The 22,017-nt window shown below is 37.8% G+C and overlaps 1 protein-coding gene across 2 annotated transcripts in view; it reads right to left on the bottom strand.

Annotated features, from left to right (window-relative positions):
• Window positions 1-22,017, bottom strand: part of LOC150103160 (deubiquitinase OTUD6B-like) — a 420,347-nt gene that overhangs the window by 30,664 nt on the left and 367,666 nt on the right. The gene's annotated exons all lie outside the window — the stretch shown is intronic.

Genomic DNA, 22,017 nt, shown 5'->3' with positions numbered 1-22,017 from the left:
GTACACCTTTTACACCAGCTACTTAGGTGGCGCTTTTTTGGAATTTGTCAGTTATTGTTTAATTTGAGCTTAATATGTACTGAAGATGCCTGTGACACACAGGCAAAAATTATACTATTAAATAATCTTTGTACGCGAGTTTTTTCCGTTATTAATTTTGTATCGATATGTCTACTCACGGTATAACTCTTTTAAAACTTTCTGTTATAATATATTATTGTTCACATATAATTAAACAAATAGCAATTCTGAAGAAGATGTGCTTCAGAACAATCAGTTTGTTTTACTTTCCTTGAAATTGAAGAAATTCCTATACAAAAAAAAAATTATGCACTTACTTTCATAAATAACTAGAAATAACTCTAAGAAATGAGAATTTTTTGAGAATTTCATCCAAATTAGTATCCAAATGAATAAGTATTGAACTGAGTGTAAGGGCTGATAATAATTGAGTGGTGGAGTAATCCATAATAGATCTTAGTTCCTAACATTTGCTATGCAAAATATCTTTCTAGGCAGCACTTGGAATGATAACTGTGTCACTTAATGCCACTGTTCAAATTTTTTTTTAACTTGGTTATATTATTATTAAAGATGCCAAGAAATTCTATTCTTGGTTTCATCTTTTATCCAAGTGCAAGCAAACAAAGTTTGTTCATGAAGTCACTTCATGACTGGGATACTTGTATATAGAGGCCAATGACTTCACATCAATTACCTTATTATCCCATAATGCAAAGCACGTATCCTTATGGACATGTATAATGCTAAGCATTATGGGAAGGGCCACTACTCAGACAGGCATAACAAAGTGAAAAAACTTTCAACATCTATCTCTGATCCAGAGTATTTAGTAATAAGGTGTGACACATTTTGACTACTTGTATATGGAAATATGACTTCTGCATTGCTTCAACCTTGGTATCACTTCAGGGTCTGGCTCCCACTCATGAGACCTCAATAAAGGTCGAAACCAGTTTGGATAGTGGCCTTTTCCATAATACTTAGCATTATACACATCCATAAGGATAGGTGCTTTGCATTATGGGATAATAAGGCAATCAATGTGAAGTCATTAACCTCTATATAGAAGTAGCCCAGTAGCGAAGTGCAAACTTTGTTTGCTTACACTCAGATAAAGGATGAAACCAAGAATAGAATTTCTTGGAATCTTTAATATAGTATAAAACCAAGTGAAAAAATTTTCAAACATATATCTCTAATCCAGAGTATTTTAGTAATAAGGTTTGACGATGACGATGATGGTGTGACACCTTTTGACTACCCGTATATGGAAATATGACTTCTGCATTACTTCAACCTTGAGATCCCTCCCTGGTCTGGTTCTCACTGATGTGCTTTTGTGCAGGAGAGCCCCCCCCCCTTTACCTGAGATATCAATGGCTCTGCTCAGTGGTGGGGGTGAGCTTGCCATTGGGCAGACCCACTGTCGAGGGTTCCTCTCTGTGGCAGGGTGGGCGTGTCACTTAGTGGAACCACTGCTGAGTAAAATGATCCTTTGGGTCATTTGGACTTGCTGAGTTTAGAGTGATCTGGGGAATTGCCTGAGTTTTTGGAGACCATGTATATAGTGAAACCGATTTGAGTTTCACTATATACATGGGTATATAGTGAAATATATACATGGGTATAATGTTATGCATTATGGGCCCTTCCCATAATGCATAGCATTATACACATCAATAAGGATATGTGCTTTGCATTATGGGATATTAAGGCAATTGATGTGAAGACATTAGCCTTTATATACAAGTAGCCCAGTCGTGAAGTGACTTCACATACAAACTTTGTTTGCTTACACTCAGATAAAGGATGAAACCAAGAATAGAATTTTTTGGCATCTTTAATTTATAGTGCCACTGTTATTGTTCTTTGCACATAATTATGATAACTCTGAATATTGAGAAACTTAAAAATGAGTGACCCATCAATTCTGAAAGAAGTTTCTTGCTATTTATTGTTTGTGTAAAAGTGGCTTTTATTTCATGTAAGGTTTCTTTACACTGACAATGATACATGAAGAGAATGCACTATTAGAGTAAGCAATGAGCATACTAACATTGCAGGAATTAAAGAAAGGTAAGATAGGTATTGTTGTGTACAGAATTGAGGAGCTTCATACAGTAAGTCTGGTGAATCCATAGAAGGCAAGGATTGATGATAATAAAGTATTTACACTAAATAACAAATGAAATCTCTATGAGTAAACTTTTCATCTACGTATCACGGATACTGGCAACACACACACACACACACACACACACACACACACACACACACACACACACACACACACACACACACACACACACACACACACACACACAAAATGGAACAAATCAAATAACATAATAGAAAAAAATTAATTCAACAATGCTCCATAAATGCTTTAGTAAGGTAACAGATGGTCAATAAATGCTTAGTGTAAAAAAAAAATAATAATAATAATAAATTGCTGTCCCATAAGGGAGATAAACATAAGCCATCAAGACCAGCTCAAATACTGTTTTAAAACAGCATGTAATTAGAAAAATTTATTACATTAAATAAAGAATGAATGACTTATGTGAATTAAATATTAGTCAAATTTTCACTCATGTTTCATAGGCATCATCAGTATAAAAAATAAAACAATTACTTAACAGAAAAAAACTGTATACAATGCTCAATGAAAGCTGTATTCAAGTAAGAAACAGTCAATATATTCTAGAATTTAAATATATATATATATATCAGCTATCAGCTAATGCCTTTTTATTCCTGTATATAGGGAGTAATCGAGGCCATTTTTAGCCCTATCTAACTTTTGGAGACTGAGCGGGCAGTTCAATCTCCACCGGTACCCAATCAGAGATAGCTGGCCCAAAGCTATCACTAATTAAGCGGCACGCAGTGAAGAGAGATGGTTCAACAAATGCCATCATCTCGTGGTCCCTAACACTCGTGTTTAATGTCTGATATAATGTGGGGGTCTACAGTCGATTTTCTTGAGTTTCCGGGAAGAAAAACCCAAGTTTCCGGGAGAAAAAACCCACTTGCCTGTGCCAGAGATCGATTAACTCGGGAACCGGTTGAAAAAAAGGCTTAGAAAAATTTCTTCTAGTAGCCGACTAGATTCGAAACCAAGAAGTCTTCCTTAGTGCAATCAAGCGCCGTGGTATGCAAACGCCACACACACACACACACACACATATATATATATACTTGAAAAAAAAAAGCAGATTGAAAAAGTACCATCTGTCATAATGAAGATAAACATAGACCATCAGACCCCAAAATTAGGATAATGCAATCATACTTCACAGTTTTCTTTATAAAACTATCCAGTATTAATCTACACTCACACAATATTATTATTATTATTATTATTATTATTATTATTATTATTATTACACCCTCCATGGAGTCGACAGACTCATCGTGGGAGGTTCATTCACCTGACAACATGTTTATCATATAGAATCTTAAAGTCCTTAACACTACTTGCATTGACAACACATTCTGGTAATGCATTTCATTCACTGACAATTCTCCATGTAAAAAATCTACTTCTCAAACCCTTCTTCTCCCTCTCTTTTTATAATCGCCTCTGGATTAATCTGATAAAATCCTCTCACTAACTTAAACGTTTCTATAATATCACCTCTCTTCCTCCTATCCACCAAACTCTGCAATCCAAAATCCTGATATTATCTTAGTCACTCATCTCTGGACCCTCTCCAATGTCTCCACATCAGATTGAAAATTAGGTGACCAGATCTGAGCACAATAGTCCATGTGTGGTCTGACCAGTGCCTTATACAGTGGCACAACCACTTCCTTATCCTTGCATGCTACAGTACTTCTTATCATAGCAGCACTACGAACTGCAACCTTTGCAACACTAGCAATATGCTTTCTAAACTTCAGTCTACTGTCAACCATAACTCCCAAATCTCTAATCTCATCCACTTCATGCAGCATGGCACCATCGATGTAGTACACAGCCTTATATGTCTGCACTCCAAAATGCAACACATTGCACTTATTGATATTAAAACTACAACCCCACTCTTTTGTCCAAGTAAAAAGTCTTCAAATCTTCCTCAAGGGATTTAGCATTAGCAGTGCTACTTATAATTCTTCCCAACTTTGCATCATCAGCAAATAACTAAAGATCCCCCAGTCAGTTCACATGATATATTGTTTACAAACAAGTTAAACATTGTTAGTGGAGACAGAATGTTCTGGTTGTTCAGCCAGATTGCTCAGGTTCACAAAATGATGTGTGTTTCATGCTCAGGAAGAAGAGAAGCAGACCTCCTAGATTATCCATAATAAGATGGGTCATTAAGAACAAGAAATCTGGTACACTCCTGGAAAGTTTAAGCAGATGCTTGTCTTTAGATAAAGAAAGAAAGAAAACAGAAATTTTCTAGACAGAGCAAAACGGATCATGAATGTTGAGAGGGTTTTAGAATTTTAGCAATATTTTCTGATAATCCCTTGACATGCAGCAGTGGAATAAGAGTAATTTCCTCAAGTATTAAAAAGGAGTCATAACTGTTGAAAGATTTATTGATATCACTGGAGCCATTTGCTGAGAATATTGACTTAATATATTGTAACTACAGATATAATGTACTTTCTTCCAAAATATGGCAAACTGAAGACTTATATCTGGTTGACAAAAGAATCAAAAGATTCAAAAAAAAGTTAACTGATTGTTTTTTGATTTTTTCTAATGTGGACTGTATTGCAGCATTAATTAACAGCATTAATCTTGGACATAAAAGTATCCAGTTCAGATGATAAATCATTCCAAATGAAGAAGCTATCATCAACATACCTATTACCATAACATAAGTTTGGAAGAAATCACTTAGGAGCATTGTTCATAGTCCTGGTTCGTAGAGCCAGTGACAGAGGACTCCCCCACTGTGGTATCTTCTGTTTATTGGTATATTTATTCTGAATTAAAAATTATCCAGAATGTATCACAAAATCAAAGAGTTTAACAATATTTGCAGGAAAATCTTGTTTTATGCAATTAAATAGTATCTTCTTAAGGTATGTTGGTAAAAAGTAAGACTATCCTAAATGATTATAATATTATACAGGCCTAGATGAAAATGACAAATTAGTTCTTAAAGCATCCTTGATATGAGAAGCTGATTTCCTTGTGAAAGTAAAAAGTAAAACTGGCAGGTACTTGGAGAGTTTATGTGGGATAGCAAATTTAATCAACAACACATCTTAAAAGAACAGTAAGCCTAGGAGGATAATGAAAGATCTTGACTTTTATTAAAGCATCACTCGAACTAGAAACATTACTGATGAGATTGTTGAGTTAATTAATCTGAAAAACTGCCAAATCGGAAGAGAGAGAGAGGAAATAAGCGAAGAAGTTATAAGACATTAAAGTAATCTTCTAGTAATATACTTTTTGTACTACTACAATCTCCCCTTTGTCTACCTTGATATTTTATAGATTGCTGTGAACAATATTTCTTCCAAGCCAAGTCATAGTATATAAATATGTTAATGATATCTTCATGATTTTGAATGGAACTCAAATGAATACTTTTGTGTCCAAGATTATTGCAGTTCATCATAGAATACAGTTCACATTAGAAAAAGCAATCAATTAGCTATTTGTTAGATCTGTTAGTCCTTCATCAACTAGATGGAAGTCATCAATTTATCCTATTTTTGAAGAAAACACGTACAGGATGTTACCTCCATGCACTGTAACACCATCATCCATGTTAGAAAAATGGGTTATTAAAACCACCCTGATACATCTTGACTATTTTTAACCATTGGCTAAAAATAGTCTCTCTCTCTGACCTGTAATGACTACTATATAGCACAGAGGTTTTTTTTGTAAAAGTTACTTCTTGGCCCAAAGAATATTGATTAATACATTAAAATATATTAATGTTAAACCAACACCTATTTATGGAGTAGCTAAAATCCATAAATTCAATAGTTCCCTACATCCTATAGTTGGTATAGAGAGTTCATCATATAAACTTACTCAACAGTTAGCTAACTTCACTTGCCTCTCTCACCTGTAATCCCTCTTCTTCTTCTTCTGCAGCTTCTCCCACTTAAGTGGGGTCACTGTTGATGATGAGTCTCCTCCACATCCTCCTGTCTTGGGCTGTCACCACATTCAAGTTCTTCATCCTCAAGTCCTCTTCTACCAGCTCCCTCTATCTCTTCTTTGGTCGCCCACATTTCCTCCTTCCTTGCACATCCATCTGCATGACCCTTCTTCCCACATATTCGCCCTCCCTCCTCATCACATGACCAAACCATCTCAACCTTGCCTCCTGTATGTTCGCGCCTAAGTTCGTAATTTTCACTGTTTCCCTCACATAGTCATTTTTAAGACGATTCTTTCTGGTCACACCGAACATCCACCTAAGCATTCTCATCTCTGCTACTTCCATCCTGCTGATGGTATTTTTCCTCAGGGCCACAGTTTCTATAGCATAGGTCATAGCTGGCCTCACTACGGTCCTATAGATTTTGCCTTTCAGATTGATCGGCACCCTCTTATTGCATAACACTCCAGCCATCTCCCTCTAGTTCCTCCAACTAGCTTGTATCCTGCATCCCACTTCCTTCTCAGCTCTTCCATCTTCTTCCAATGTTGAACCTAAGTATCTAAAAGTTTATTTTTCACTTGGTCAGACTATAATAAATTTAGTTTAATCCTTTATCCAAGTGTGTGCAAACAAAGTTTGCACCTAAAAGAATCTTCAGGACTGGGGTGAAGTGATACAACACCGGGCAACTCCTTGCAAAGGTGGAGCAAGCTACCAACACTCCTATCTCAGTATCTCCCATAATGCAAAACACATCTCCTTGCAGATATGTATAATGTTATGCATTAAGGGAAGGGCCACTACCCAGACTAGTTTCGACCTTTATTGAGGTCTCTTCAGTGGGAGCCAGGCTCAAGTGGAGATACCAGGCAGAAGCATTAGCAAGGTCATCTCCTCCTATAGGAGCTGCCAAACAGTGTGCCACCTTTTTATTAAATTACTCTGGATTTAGAGAAAGATGTTGAAAGTTTATTTTTCACTTGGTCAGACTATAATAAGTTTAGTTTAATCCTTTATCCAAGTGTGTGTAAACAAAGTTTGCGCCTGAAAGTATCTTCACGACTGGGGTAAAGTGGTACAACACTGGGCGACTCCTTGCAAAGGTGGAGCAAGCTACAAACACTCCTATCTCAGTATCTCCCATAATGCAAAACATCTCCTTGCAGATATGTATAATGTTATGCATTAAGGGAAGGGCCACTACTCAGACTAGTTTTGACCTTTATTGAGGTCTTTTCAGTTGGAGCCAGGCCCAAGTGGAGATACCACGCAGAAGCATTAGCAAGATTGCATTATGGGAGATACTGAGATAGGATTGTTGGTAGGTTGCCCCACCTTTGCAAGTAGTCACCCGGTGTTGTACCACTGAAGATACTTTCAGGCGCTAACTTCGTTTGCACACACTTGTATAAAGGATTAAACTAAATTTATTATAGTCTGACCAAGTGAAAAATAAACTTTCTACATCTTTCTCTAAATCCAGAGTAATTTAATAAAAAGGTGGCACACTGTTTGGCAGCTCCTATAGGAGGAGATGACCTTGCTAATGCTTCTGCCTGGTATCTCCACTTGGGCCTGGCTCCCAATGAAGAGACCTCAATAAAGGTCGAAACTAGTCTGGGTAGTGGCCCTTCCCTTAATGCATAACATTATACATATCTCCAAGCAGATGTGTTTTGCATTATGGGAGATACTGAGATAGGAGTGTTGGTAGCTTGCATCACCTTTGCAAGGAGTTGCCCAGTGTTGTACCACTTTACCCCTGTCCTGAAGATACTTTCAGGCACAAACTTTGTTTGCACACACTTGGATAAAGGATTAAACTAAATTTATTATAAGTATCTAAAGTCCCTCACCTTCCTGATGACATTTCCTTCCAGCACCAGATCTGTCTCCTGGCTGCTGCCCACTGTGCAACATATATACTCTGTCTTACTTCTGCTCAGCCTCATACCTCTCTTCCAGTACTTTTCTCCATCTTTCCAGTTTAGTTCCTGCTTCTTCTCTTGAATCTTCACACAGCAAGATGTCATCTGCATACAACATTGTCAAAGGCTCATCTTCTCTCACCTCCTCCTTCACCACCTTCATCACAATGTTAAACAGAAACGGACTTAATGCTGACCCTTGATGCAAGCCAGCTGTTACTTGAAAACTTTCTGTCTGTCCCAGACAAGTCTGAACACTTGTCTTCACATTTCTGTACATCTCCCACACCAACCTGACATATTTCTCTGGAACCTTCTTCTCCCTCAGACACCTCCAGACTTATTGCCTTGGCACTCTATCATATGCTTTCTCCAGATCAATAAATACCAGATGTAGCTCCCGTTGTTTCTCTCGAAACATTTCCATCATCTGCCGTAACCCAAAGATAGCATCTGTTGTTGATCTACCAGGCATGAAGCCAAATTGTTCCTTTGCAATCTCCACCTCCTTCCTCAATCTTCCATCAAGAACCCTTTCTAGGATTTTCATTGTGTGGGACATCAACTTTATTCCTCTGTAATTTTTACAGTCTTGTGCATCCCCTTTACCCTTGTAGATGGGGACAAGAGTACTCTCCCTCCATTCCTCAGGTATATTTTCCTGTTGGCAAACTTTCACGAACAGGTCCCATAGCAGGTCAATTCCCTCTTCCCCCAGCCTTCCATGCCTCCTGGAATCCTGTCGGGGCCCACCGATTTTCCATTCCTCATCCTCTTCATGGCCTCCGTCACTTCCACTCAAAAGGCTGCCCATCTTCTCTGTGAGTCCTTGCATTTTCCTCATTCAAAAGTCCCTCAAAGTATATTTTCCATCTGTTTCTTATATCCATATCCCTCCATAATACTCTTCCTTCAGCATCTTTGATCTGCCTCACATGTACGATGTCCTTTGTTGCTTTATTTTTACATTTCGCTAGTTGGTAAATTTTTCTCTGTCCTTCCTTTGTTTCTAATTGATCATACAGATCTTGATATGCCATGGCCTTCACCTGTGCCACAACTCTCTTGGCTTCTTGCTTTCTCTCTCTGTACACCTCTCTGTCCTCTTCCACTCTTGACTCATCCCACTTCTGCTTTGCCTTCCTCTTAGCTGTCACTGCCACTTGTACATTATTCACCACCAACCCTCCTGCTCTCTAATCTTTCCAGATGTCTCACCAAGCACCTCGATTGCACAGCTCAGGATTACTTTTGAATTATGTTTCCACCAATCTTGTACACTTTCCAGTCCATCCAAATTCCTCTCTAACACCCTCTCCCTAAAACGATTCCTCACACTCTCTTCTTTTAAGCAAAAACACTTAATTGTCTTCATCCCATGGCTTCCAGAGGTTCTTATCTTCGATCTTATTTTAAAGTCTGCGCACATCAGATGTTGCTGTGCCACTTGATCTGTTGGATCCTCCCTATTCACGAATGTCCCCCTCAAAGAAACCTTAGAGCTAATCCAAGCTAAATTTCCTCCCGATATCTCAGCCCTATTTCAGTTTACAATGAACTCAGGCTATTTTGTTTGGCAGGAAAAATTCTACAAACAGATAGAGGGGACAGCCATGGGTTCACCACTTTCCCCACCCTTGGCCAACTTCTTCATGGAGATGTTTGAAGAGAAAGCCTTAAACTCAGCCCCACAAAAACCTACCATATGGCTTCGCTACGTTGATGATGTTTTCGCTATTTGGCCACATGGCCCGGATTCACTCCTCTCCTTCCTAACACACTTGAACAACCAACACCCTAGAATCAAATTCACCCTGGAAAAAGAGGAAAACAATAACCTCCCCTTCCTAGACACACTAGTCACCCGCCAACCTGATGGAACCTTGGTTTTCTCAGTTTATAGAAAACCCACCCATACAGGCAGATACATTCACCAACAATCCCACCACCCCCCCTCACAACAATATGGAGTTATTAAAACATTATTCAACAGGGCAAAAATAATCTGTTCTAATGATCAAGCCCTAACCACTGAACTAAATCACATCCGTGACACTTTCTCAGCCAACGGCTACCCCCTCCAAAAAATACTTAACCCAGTTATCCACAACCCACCACCCCCTCCCCTTCACAGAAAAGATTACTCTAAATCTATCATGATTCCCTACATCAGAGGCACCTCGGAAAAAATCAAAAAAATCCTAAAAAAACATGACTTGACCACTTGTTACAGACCACATAGAAAACTGGCATCCCTTATCCGCTCCACCAAAGACCAACCACTTCCCCTAGACCTATCTGGTGTATACCAGGTCCCTTGCAGCTGTAAACTGTCCTACTTTGGCCAAACAGGCAGGACAACAAATATCAGAATCTCAGAACACAAGGATTACATCCGATTTTACCAGTACAGCCACTCTGGGCTTGCAGACCACGCTCTGGATACTCGCCACAGAATAAGATGGAAGAAAGCCACAGTAATACACCGCAGCAAGTTCAAGTATGAAAGACTATTCATGGAATCAGCCTCGGCCCTTAGGAACATGCCAAACCTCAACAAATTTGGATGCATGAAACTGCCCCAAATTTGGGAAACTTTTATCAGAAGAACTTCAGCCCAAAGGCCAAGAACTACCAATATAGCCAGGCAGGGGGCACCATCAGGACTTTAGGAAACGCTAGCTTCCTAGCTTCAGTCTCATTTGCTGTTATTAGTACTTGTGTGCACGTGTCTTTTAGTAAGTTCCCAAGAAGATGGCAACGTGACGTTCGCCGAAATATCGGAATGTATATATTAAAGTTTATTTAATCTATATTTCTAGTATACGCTGTCAATTCCTTAAATATTAGTTATCATGTCTAACCAGCGTATAAGCCTCTCAACAAGAATATTAAAACAAGAGTACCCTTTAACAAATCCATGCTGGCCTGCATAAATAATATTGCCCTCATCTCCCCAATTCTGTATATGAACTTTTACCAATTTCTCCAAAATTTTAACAATTACAGAAGAAATACAAACAGGCCTATAGTTTGATACCTCCATTCTACTGCCACCATTGAGCAATGGTACTATCTCACCCTCCTTCCACTCTCCAGGAACCTCTTCCATTGTAAGACTTTCATTAAACAGCCAAGCTAATAGCACAGATGGTTCCATGGCACATTCCCATAAAACACATGGTGAAACTCCATCTAGGCCCTATCTTATTAACATTATGTGTACTCAGTATTTGGAATACATCCTCTTCTTTCACTTTAAACATCATTCATTATCCTTCTAGGAATATAGCTTGCTGTACTAGGATGAAACACACTAATAAAATGATCATTAAATAGTTCAACTATGCCATCTGCTTTGGTCACCCTCTTCTCATTTCCATCCAGCAATGTAATCACAGTCCACCATAATTTTCCTCCTATTCACCACATAACAAAAAAACTCCTTCGGATTCTCCTTGGATTGCAGCATCAGTCTCTTCTCATATTCTAATTTTTCCTCTCCTTCCAATACTAGTTACTTTCCTAGCCTGAGCCTTATATTCCTCATGCAACTGTTCTCCACCTCTCTCTTTATATGTCTTTCATAATTGTGTTTTCTTCTGCAATTTCTCTTATCTATTTGACTCCAAATTGCTTTATCTTCTTACCGAGGCGTACAATCTGCCACTACTGTCAACAACTTTTTTAAGTATCCTTCATGCACTAATGACCCTTCTTCCTTCATATTCTTTCATCCATTAACCTCCCTACCGGCCAATGTGGATGAAATAGTGACACCAAATTGCACTTCTTATCCATGTTATTCAATGGGTTTTAGAGCTTCATATCCAGATTTAGCTCGACATCTATAGACATCGTGGCCGGTTGGGGATTAAACTGCTGCAAGCTGGTTTCTAAGTCTGATTTGCACATAAATTTTATCGGTTTGATACCTCCATATTCCTATTCATCCTCTATGTCAGGACTACATGGTCACTCTCACCAATGGGGGACAAGTATGACATCTCAGTCACAATGAGATCCTCAAATCCAAAACTTTTGATCCTCACATTTCCTGCACCACATGCTGTCTCTTTTGTCCAGTTTATATCACTATAATCAAAGTCTTCCATAATGATCACTCACTTTGCACTTGCCTAACTAATCTGCCTAAACGTTTCCTGCTCATCACTAGTTATATCCACATATTCCAGACCTCTTTCCCTACACATTCTCGCTATTCTTTCATTCATCATTACCGCTCTGCTTCTCCATTATCATACTTGGGCAAAGCACTCAGTATCTTTCCTTGGATATGTTTCTGCTTCACTATCTCTAACATCAACCTCAAATCTCGTGCAACATGATTCACACTACCTCTCAGATCATTCATCCCAACCATTGCTATCATCTCCTCCACATTTTTACCCCCTCTTCACTGCCAGTGCCACACTCTCTATCATTCCACCAGGCAAGCACTCCTGTACACACCCTGAATCATCAAATCTTTATACATGATGTTACAAACAGATTCATTCTTCTCTCAATGGTATCCCTTTATAGCTTCCAATCTCTCTCTCTCCCTCTATCTCTTGCTTTCACACTTTCTCGACTTTTTGCAATTTCCTCTTTTCTACTGTCTCTCCTATTCTCTTACCTCCTTCTCTGATGCTTTGCTTCTACACTCTCTTGACTTTCTGCAATTTTCACTCCTCTCCTGTCTCTCTTATTCTCTCTTTCTTTCCTTCTTCTCTCCCTTGCTCTCTGATGCCGTTCTCTTACACCTACTCTTGTTCTTCTTGCACTAGCCAACCTCTCCATCCTCCTAATATCTTCATTCATCCTCCTCAACTTAATCTTCATTCCTTCAACCTGCATTCTCATCAGTTCCATTTCTCTCTCTCTCTCCACACATCCTGCTTTCAATTAACATTCACACACACAATCATAGCCATCAGACAAACCATCTCTGCTACACTGCCCAAGGTTAAATCCATGCATATGTCTTTAATATTCTCCCCACCCTCGAATACACTACCAGTATCCACAAACTGATTACCTGTTTCTGAAGCACTATCTCTGCTGCTGCTGCTAAATCCTGAGATCAAGATATTTATGTTTCTTAGTGCCTCCCAATGCTAACCTTTCTTGCACGTGCGCATACACACATACGCACACACACACACAAATTCATAAATAAAAAACACACACACACACAAATTCAAATATAGTGTATTGTTAAAACTGGGGTGCCACCATCTTCAATATAATCAGTACAGTTGGATACAATACTGATAATAAAATTCTAACAAAAGACCACATGAAAATAGAAAAAATTGCCGATAGAGCAAACTTAAAAATCGATATTGGCAATGAAATAAACACAATAATATCTTTCCTTAATACTAATACTTATCTTATTTTTCTTAACAGCTCACGACATGCATTACCCCTGTCTTTGTGCTACCAGCACCATTTAGAGAAAGCTAACACACACAGAGGAAGATATTTACATAAACAGTCACATCATCATCCAGCCCTACAGTATGGAATTCTCAAAACACTTATGTATAGGACCTGGGCGATGTGTTCCAAATGCAGCCCTTTCCAAAGAATTCAACTATCTTTGCCATACTTTATTGGCCAATGGCACAGCTCTTACAAAATAGATAAAACACTACATGATCATCCTAACTTACCCCTCCATAAAAACACAAGAACAAAACATTACTTCCTAATCCATATGTTTGAAGTACATCTGAAAAGATGGCCAAAGTACTAATAAAATATAAACTTCACACCACATTCAAACAACATGTCAAATTAGCAACTTGGACCTGTCTACTCTAGAACATCCTGGAATGTATCAGGTCCCCTGTGACTTAGCTTACTATGGATAAACAAAGAACTGTTAACATCTGCCTTGAAGAACATAAGAAATACATTCACCACCATTACTGTGGAAAGGCTAGGACTGGCAGACCATACTATGGACCCCCCCCCCCTGCCCTCTTCACACAGAATTAGAAAGAAGAAAATGGCTATGAAGCATTCTTCTAACTTTAATAAGCATGGCTAAATTAATCTGCCAAAACTTTGGGAGACACTCATCTTAAGATCAACTTCTGCACAACTGTAATACTTCTTTTAAAAAACATTAAAGGACACCAAATTACAACCTTTGTTCTTTTGTCCATTACAATTGGATTTGTTTTACCTACTCATTGCAACATGCACACTGTAGCAAGCATGATGCTGTGGTCAAGTATACAGTGACTACCTGACATATCAATTTACTTCACGGACTTAGGTGTTCAACGTTATTCATGACTTAATTTTAACAGTACTAAAACACTAAACAAAAACTAAATTATAAAAGGATGTTTATTAACTGGTTTATAATTTGCAAGATTAAAACCCAGCATCCTCAGAGCAAATCAGGTATCATATTCAAATAGATTGGTAATGAGATTACACAAGAGTAATTGTGGGTCCAAGGGGATGTTGAGATGCACGTACACAAATGCCAGAAGTATTAGAAATCAGGAGAGGAGTTTTTGGCATAGGTCACTTGACTTGGTCAAAATTATAGCTATCAGTGAGACATGGTTGACATAAAATGATATAGTTACAGGGTTAAAATGTATCATTTTTCAGGGAGAATAGGGAATAGGACAGGAGATGGAGTATGCTAATGATTACTGAATGACTACAACAAACAAAATTAGAAATTCAAGAGAATTTTAGGTTTCGGGAAGATGGTTCATTTTCATTTGAGGCTGTCTAGTGTGAGATGGAGGCCAATAATACAAAATATATGATTGGTTGCTGCTACAGTGGGGGGGGGGGGGATTCCACAAGAAGATGTAGATGCCAGGTTTCAGCAGATTAGCACAATGAGTGTAGAGTGAAAAATTATTATAGGAGACCAACAATGGAGGACACAGATTGGAGGGAAAAAAATGGGAGACATGACAAGATGGAACTGGAATTTATACAGTTGCTAAGAAATAATTACCTGAAACAACATGTTATAAAGGGGACAAGGAGTTTGAGGGTATTGGATCTGGTAATAGCATCAGAAGATATATCTATAACAAAGGTAGACACTCTGCCTCCAATTTGGGAGAGTGACTATGCAGTCTTGTTCTGGGAATTTGCCAAATATGTGGAATTCTCTGTCAAGAAAAAGTTTATGTTGAACTATAAAGCTGGTAATTATGACAGACTTAAGAGTTATCTTTGAGCAGTGACCATAGCTTGACAGCTACAAGGAAAGAATGTTAATAGTGCATGGGAAGTGGTCAGATATTGTTTGAAAGAAACAGTATTAGGCTACACATCCAAGATCAGGAGGATAAACCATTTCGGGATTAAGGGGATGAGCAAAGATAAAAAGCGCAAAAAAAAAAAAAAACGCGCGGAGGGAATATAAATAAAAAGGTTGTTGGCATACTCATACGCAGTACAAAGTGCAAGCAAGAAAAGGCAACTAGTATGGTAAGAAAGTCCAAATCAGATTATAAGATAAAATTAGCTAAGCGGGCCAAAGAAAACCCAAAAGAGTTTTTTTATTTTTGTTATATAGCAAGTAAGAGGAAAATCGACTAGGTAAGATGACATTAATCAATGCTGATGGTAGGAAGAATACAGAGTCCAAAGAAATTGTTGGGCTCTGTATCCTTGTATCGTTTTGCAAAGGTGTATCCTTCAGGTGAAGACTTTGCGGTTGATGATGTGACAGAGATGCATGTCAAAATTGAAATAAATGAACAGGTGATGTTCAGCATATTGATTAATATCAGTGTGAATACAGCAATGTTACTGGATGGCATGTTAGCCTGTGTACTACGAAAATATGCAAGAGAACTGGCATTGCCTCTGATGAAGTGGTTTAATATAAGTCTCAGCTCTGGCAAGGTTTCAAGGGGGATGGAAAGAGGGTAAGACAGTTCCATTACATAAAGGTGGCTCCAAGACAGAAGTAGTAAACTACAGAACAATTAATATATCACAAGTGGTTGTTAAAGTCTTGGAACAGCTGGTTAAAGGTAAAACACAATAGTGGGTGGATACGATACTCTACGGTGGGTAGCATGGCTTTCTAATGAGTAGATCCTGTCTTAGTAATTTATTTACATTTTATAATAAAGTAACAGTGAAATTGGATAAAGGAAATGGCTACACCATGATACTGCTTGGCTTGCAAAGGCATTTGAGAGAATACTGCATGGAAAACCATTACATAAATTGGAGCAAATGGGAATGGATATGAGGCTAGTGCCGGGGTCGGCAACCTTTTGAGTCGGAAGAGTCAAAAATTACAATTTACAAAATTTCAAAGTTTTTAAAGAGCCACAAAATTTTAAAAAGTTTTTAAAGAGCCACAAGATCTTATTGTCTTCAAGGCATTTTTGCACGGCATTCGCTATATCTTCCCCTCTAGTTTGTCCCGAGAGCGGTAGCAATCCTAGAAGTTCTTCTTTTGGACCTTGGGAAGACATATACCTGACAAAAAGGGCAACTTGTGCCGTGTCTTTTATGTCGCAAGACTCATCTATAGCAAGTGATAAGGCAGAAGAAGGTTGAATATCTTCCACCTGCAAATATGTTACATTTGAAGACATTTTAGCTATTCTATCTTGTACTGTTTTAGCAGATACGAGAAGCTGGGCATAATGAAATATAATTTATCAAAAAACATTTTACAACGATATTTCCCAATTAAAAATACCTACCTAAATAAAATAAATAATTCTCTAATAATTTAATTATTAAAATAAATAATTTAGACACGAAACACTGTTTGTCTCACTCTCTCACGTACTGATTGACTATAAGTACATAGTTTCGTCGCATCTGTGGTCGCCTCCCGTGTGCGGTGATCGCCGACTGGCACGAACGGACTTGTCAGAACGTGTTTATCACGGCGCAGTCTGCACATTTTAGTTTTTTTTTTTAATTTTGGCAAATATTAGATACTTAGTTTACGAGTAAAGGTGTTATGCCCAGCTATGCCGAAATCAATGAAAATTGCCAAACATATAAGCTTCCGACGGACTGACGACAGTGACGATGCGTGTCACGGGGGAGGGGTGCGGTGAAAAGCGAGTACAAGTGGCTGAGAGATAGAATCGGTGCCTAATCCTCGTTAATCGATTCAGAACGATTTAAAAATTTTTTTTTTTGATAAAATAAATAATATTTGCGTATGGAACTAAAGAGCCGCAGCTTCACATCCAAAGAGCCGCAGGTTGCCGACCCCTGGGCTAGTGGCATGGATGGGGGGGGGGGGGCTGAAAGACAAATATTAGAGAGTGGTGTATGGTGGAGTGGAATGAAAGTGAATGAGGGTGACTAAAAGAGCACCACAGGGCTCTGTACGAGGAATACTACTCTTTAATTTATACATTAATGCTATAGCAGAAGATTTGAAGGAGGGGAATATTCAGCTGTTTGATGATGATGAAATCTGGGAAGGGCATTAGTTGATAAAGTTGATGTAGATATCCTGCAGGATGATTAAATAAATTGGCAATGTGGGCAAAGGATACAGTTGATGTTTGACTGTTCCTGCTACTTTTTTATTTTTGTCTTTTTATTGATGATTTTCATGCCAAGTTTAACTAAATTATAATTACCACACCAGTTGCAATTTTGTTAATGTCTTGAAGTGCATGACTTATTTAATAAAATAACATCATCTGCATCAAGTAAAGAGATGAGTGTAATATTTCTAATTTTTTCATATCAGGTTTAATGGCACTTTTCTCCGTAATGTAATCCACATAGATGATAAATAACAGTGAAGATAATGCAGTTCTTTGTATTACACTTAGTATTACTTTTACATCAAACCATCTTCAAGTACCTTTCCAGAGCTCCAATTTGCTCAATTATAACTTAAGTTGAAACTACATCCTGCTCTGTATAAAGTAACATTTACACCATACAATTTAGCATATTTTGGGGTCAGTTAAGGGTCAAAATCAATAACTAGGAGGAGACCTCCACCACGCTTTTATGGAATATAGAGAACTGACCAAGGCTTCTGACCTAATGTCCCATCCTAACCTTCAGGTGGTGTGCCCTGCTAGTAGGTATCTACTGGGTACAGAACAAACGAGGATTGGTTGGCAATTTGGGAATAGGCCAACCAAATTGTACTCTCTATCGGTTAAAACCACAAATGCATACGATGGTACAACATGATAAGATTTCATGCTAGCTAGTATGTTGCCCGGATAAACAAGGTCCCCACTGTTTATCAGGGGAACCAGAGCAAACAGTGAAAACTCGACTACTACAAACTACAGCTCAACATCTAGAAGAAGAGGCATCAATTATATCCATTCAACACCAGACATGAAAAACTTCTTGATTGGAAGGCGGTATCAAGTAGTATTATGTGGGCAAATTTCAAAATAGAGAAATGGACAATGAAACTTATTTCTACCTATGGTCACATAGAAAGTTCTCCTAAGGAAAAAATTTAGGAATTTTTCGAGTGATTAGAGCAGCCAGCTGAAAAAGGACTAGAAAAAGTACCTTTTTCCAGTCCTATTTATGAAGTCATCTCAACGTCATAGATTTAGACATATTCACACCTAGTTCTTTCCATCTCCTGTGAAGATACCTTTCACTTTGGAAGTGGTTTTTCCTCATGATATTCTTTGGTCTCCTCTCCTCTTGATGTAGTTATTACCTTTTGACTGCTATTGCAGCATTTATTTTGAAAACTCTGGTTATTAGAATACTATCTCAACACTCTACTCATGCCTGCTTCAGAGCATTTCAATTCCTAGCTATAAAACTGTCGAGTTTGGCCTTCTTTGTGCAGAGACATCATACGAAACTTCTTAGTTTCTGATATGTCCCTCGTTTGACCCATGTTTAAGCAAATGATTAACTGAAATCTTCATGCAAACAATTTCTCACACATGAGTCAGTTTCTCAGCTACTGAAATATATGCTATTTCTATGCTCTCCTCAAAACCAATAGGAAGAATTTGGAATATTCTAATATTTTGAACAACATTAAAAATTATTCCAATTTTGTAAATGTTTACAAATAACAGTTTTCTTATAATTTATATGTTTTTATGTGCTTACATGATTATATAATCTACTGGATTTAGATTATGCTAATTCATATTTGGTAATAATTATTTTCTATGCTAAAGAATTGCAAATCATTCAACACATTTTCTTTGATTCGGAGGTGTTCAATGGAACAAGAATCTCCTTACTTCTACAAGTCGGTGTCCTCTGCATCACTCTCAAAATACGCTGTGTTGTCCTCACAACCTCGGCAATGTGTCCTCCAAATTTTAGATATCTATCCACCATCACCCCAAGATCTTTTATTTCCTCGACCTCCAACAATATATCCCCACCACACACAAATTCTACATTCCATCTTTGTTTCCCAAATTTTAAAACTTTACATTTTGCAATATTGAACTGGCATCCCCACTCCAGTGCCATTCACTGAATCTATTCAAATCTTCTTGTAAGGCCACAACATCTACTCTACTCCTCATAATTCATCCCAACTTTGCATCATCTGCAAATAATTGAATATTTCCACTATCATTAACATGCAGGTTAAACAGCAATGGCTCAAAACAGACCCCTGAGGCCAGGATTTTTGGCAGACCTCCTACCTCTCGCTCAGGTTAAGGACAACACATTGTTCTACAGGGTTTAGGATCAATTAGTTTAAATGATAACACAAAAGCTTAGCCAAATCGTTTTCAATGCACAAAATTGCTAGGGGATTAAGTCGTTCTTGGCTATATCTAATATACCTAAGAAATTCCCATTATGAACATCTCCAATCTTCGTGTTCTCTCCTTGAAATGCTAAAACCTCTGGATGATAAAAATAACCTTACATCTACAATCCATTGCAGAAGTGCTCTCCACTTATTTGTTTCATATTGAATTTGTAGTTGTAAGTCTTTATCGATTCCACGTACTTTCAATGACTGCAAAAGGGATTTCCAAGCCAGATATTGTTTTCTGTGTTTGGAACTATTTTCGTGAAGGGGCAACATACCATACAACTTTTTCCAATGCTTATTTCTAGGCGAAAATCCTTCCTGAGCTAAACTGCTTAAGTTTTTGTTATTAGAGTCGCAAAAAATACGACATGGTAGACAATAAAGATTTTCTTTCGATACACACAATGTTAACCATTCTCTTGGAAAATGTTCTCTTGTTCTTTCATCTTTCGTTTTCGTATAGAGCAAAAAATCTTGAAATTTCATATCATTAAGATCTCTTGGCAATTCCTTATAAATCTTTTGGAATTCTTGAAAGCTAATAGTTCGTGCTGTCTCTTGCCGCATGTTGTTTGAGATTACTCTAAGCCAAATACTAGGGTCATTATATTTTATATCAGATTTTTCAACAGGGCCTGCCACTGAAGCATCAACTGTATTATATTCTTCCATAGTCACTCCTCCTGCAGGTTTTTCACTTGCGGCCTTTTCTTCCGTTGCAAGAGGTTCACATGTAACAGTCGCTTGACTTTCGACTGTTTTATGAGTTTCGATTTGACACTGATATTCTGTTTGGATTTCAATGTCACAAACATTATCACCACCTTCACTATGATCAGTACTGGAACTATGTCCTTTTCATTTTCAGATTTTAAAAATTTGGTTATGAATTGACGACCTCGTGATACTTTCGATTCTCTCTCTCTCAGATTTAAGTTTCCTCTTCTGAGCTCCAGACTTATGTTTGCACTTTGAATCAGACATTAGAATTTTATTTTATTTTTACTAGAATTATTTATTTAAATATTTTTAATATCTCAAATTTGTATGATCTGGAAAAAAAATTAAGTTTGTTTCATACAAAAAAATCATAACTAAAAAAGCTTCATATTTTCTTTTACTTACTAACTAGCAAAATTTTAATTCAAATAAGACAAATTCTTCTCAAATAAAGAATTTTGCAGAAAATTTTCAGTTTCTTGAGATCAACTTAGCCAACTAAAACTATCAAATAAAGCATTCTCTTTTATGAATAAAATAAAATTCTCTCAGAATCCATAGCATATGCACCGATAGGGTAGTGTGCTAGTAACATCGGCATTGAAACGATGGCATGTATAGAAAGCGAGATGGGTGAACAAAATATGGAAACTAAAATAAATCCTTTCAAATGGGAAGTTCAGAAGCGTAACCATAAGTCTGAAAAAATATGGATAATGGGTTGGAAACGATTCAGTACATATTCATTCTTATTTTATAAAGTTTCTTTTTGTCTTTTGTTAGTCTCACTTAACTGGCCGACCCAACAAGACGCCCCCCCCCTCCCCTAATTCTTGGCCCCCAGGCTAGAGCCCTGTCAGCCCTACCCTTGTGGGGGCCATGCCTGAGGCACACCACTAGTGACTTTCCTCTCCCGAGATATTGCTCCCCCCAATACACAACTTGCTGATACCTATCAGACAGCCAATCTCTGATCTAATGCACTAGTCTAATATCCAACCCCATCCACTCTAGTTTGATTATCAACTTATCATGCCGTAATCTATCAAAAGCCTTTGCAAAATCTAAGTATACTACTGTGTATCTATCTCTTTTATCCAATGAAGCCATTACTTTATTGTAGATTAAGTAGATTACTAAAACATGACCTCCCTTTAGCAAATCCATGCTGTCCATAATACACTGTTGTCAACCCAATTCTGGATCCTGGTTCTCACCAGCCTCTCCAATATTTTAGCCACAACAACTCAGATAGGCCTATAATTTGATGCTTAAATTCTGTTATTATCTCTCTTATTAAGCGGCACAATCTTGCCTTCCTTCCACTCCTTTGAAACTTGATGCAATGCAAGACTCATATTAAACAAATATGTCAAGGCAGATGCCAACTCCTTGGCACATTCCTTCAAAATATGTGGTGATATATCATCAATTCCCACAGCTTTATTAACATGAACTTTGCTCAATTCTCCATATATCTTTTGCT

This window comes from Typopeltis vanoorti, chromosome 9 (assembly GCF_054136105.1).
Source record: "Typopeltis vanoorti isolate ZY-2024b chromosome 9, IOZ_Tvanoo_1.0, whole genome shotgun sequence".
Taxonomy (NCBI): Eukaryota; Metazoa; Arthropoda; class Arachnida; order Uropygi; family Thelyphonidae; genus Typopeltis; species Typopeltis vanoorti.
Note: the sequence above shows the minus strand (reverse complement) of the source record. Positions and strands in the feature narration are given on the sequence as shown.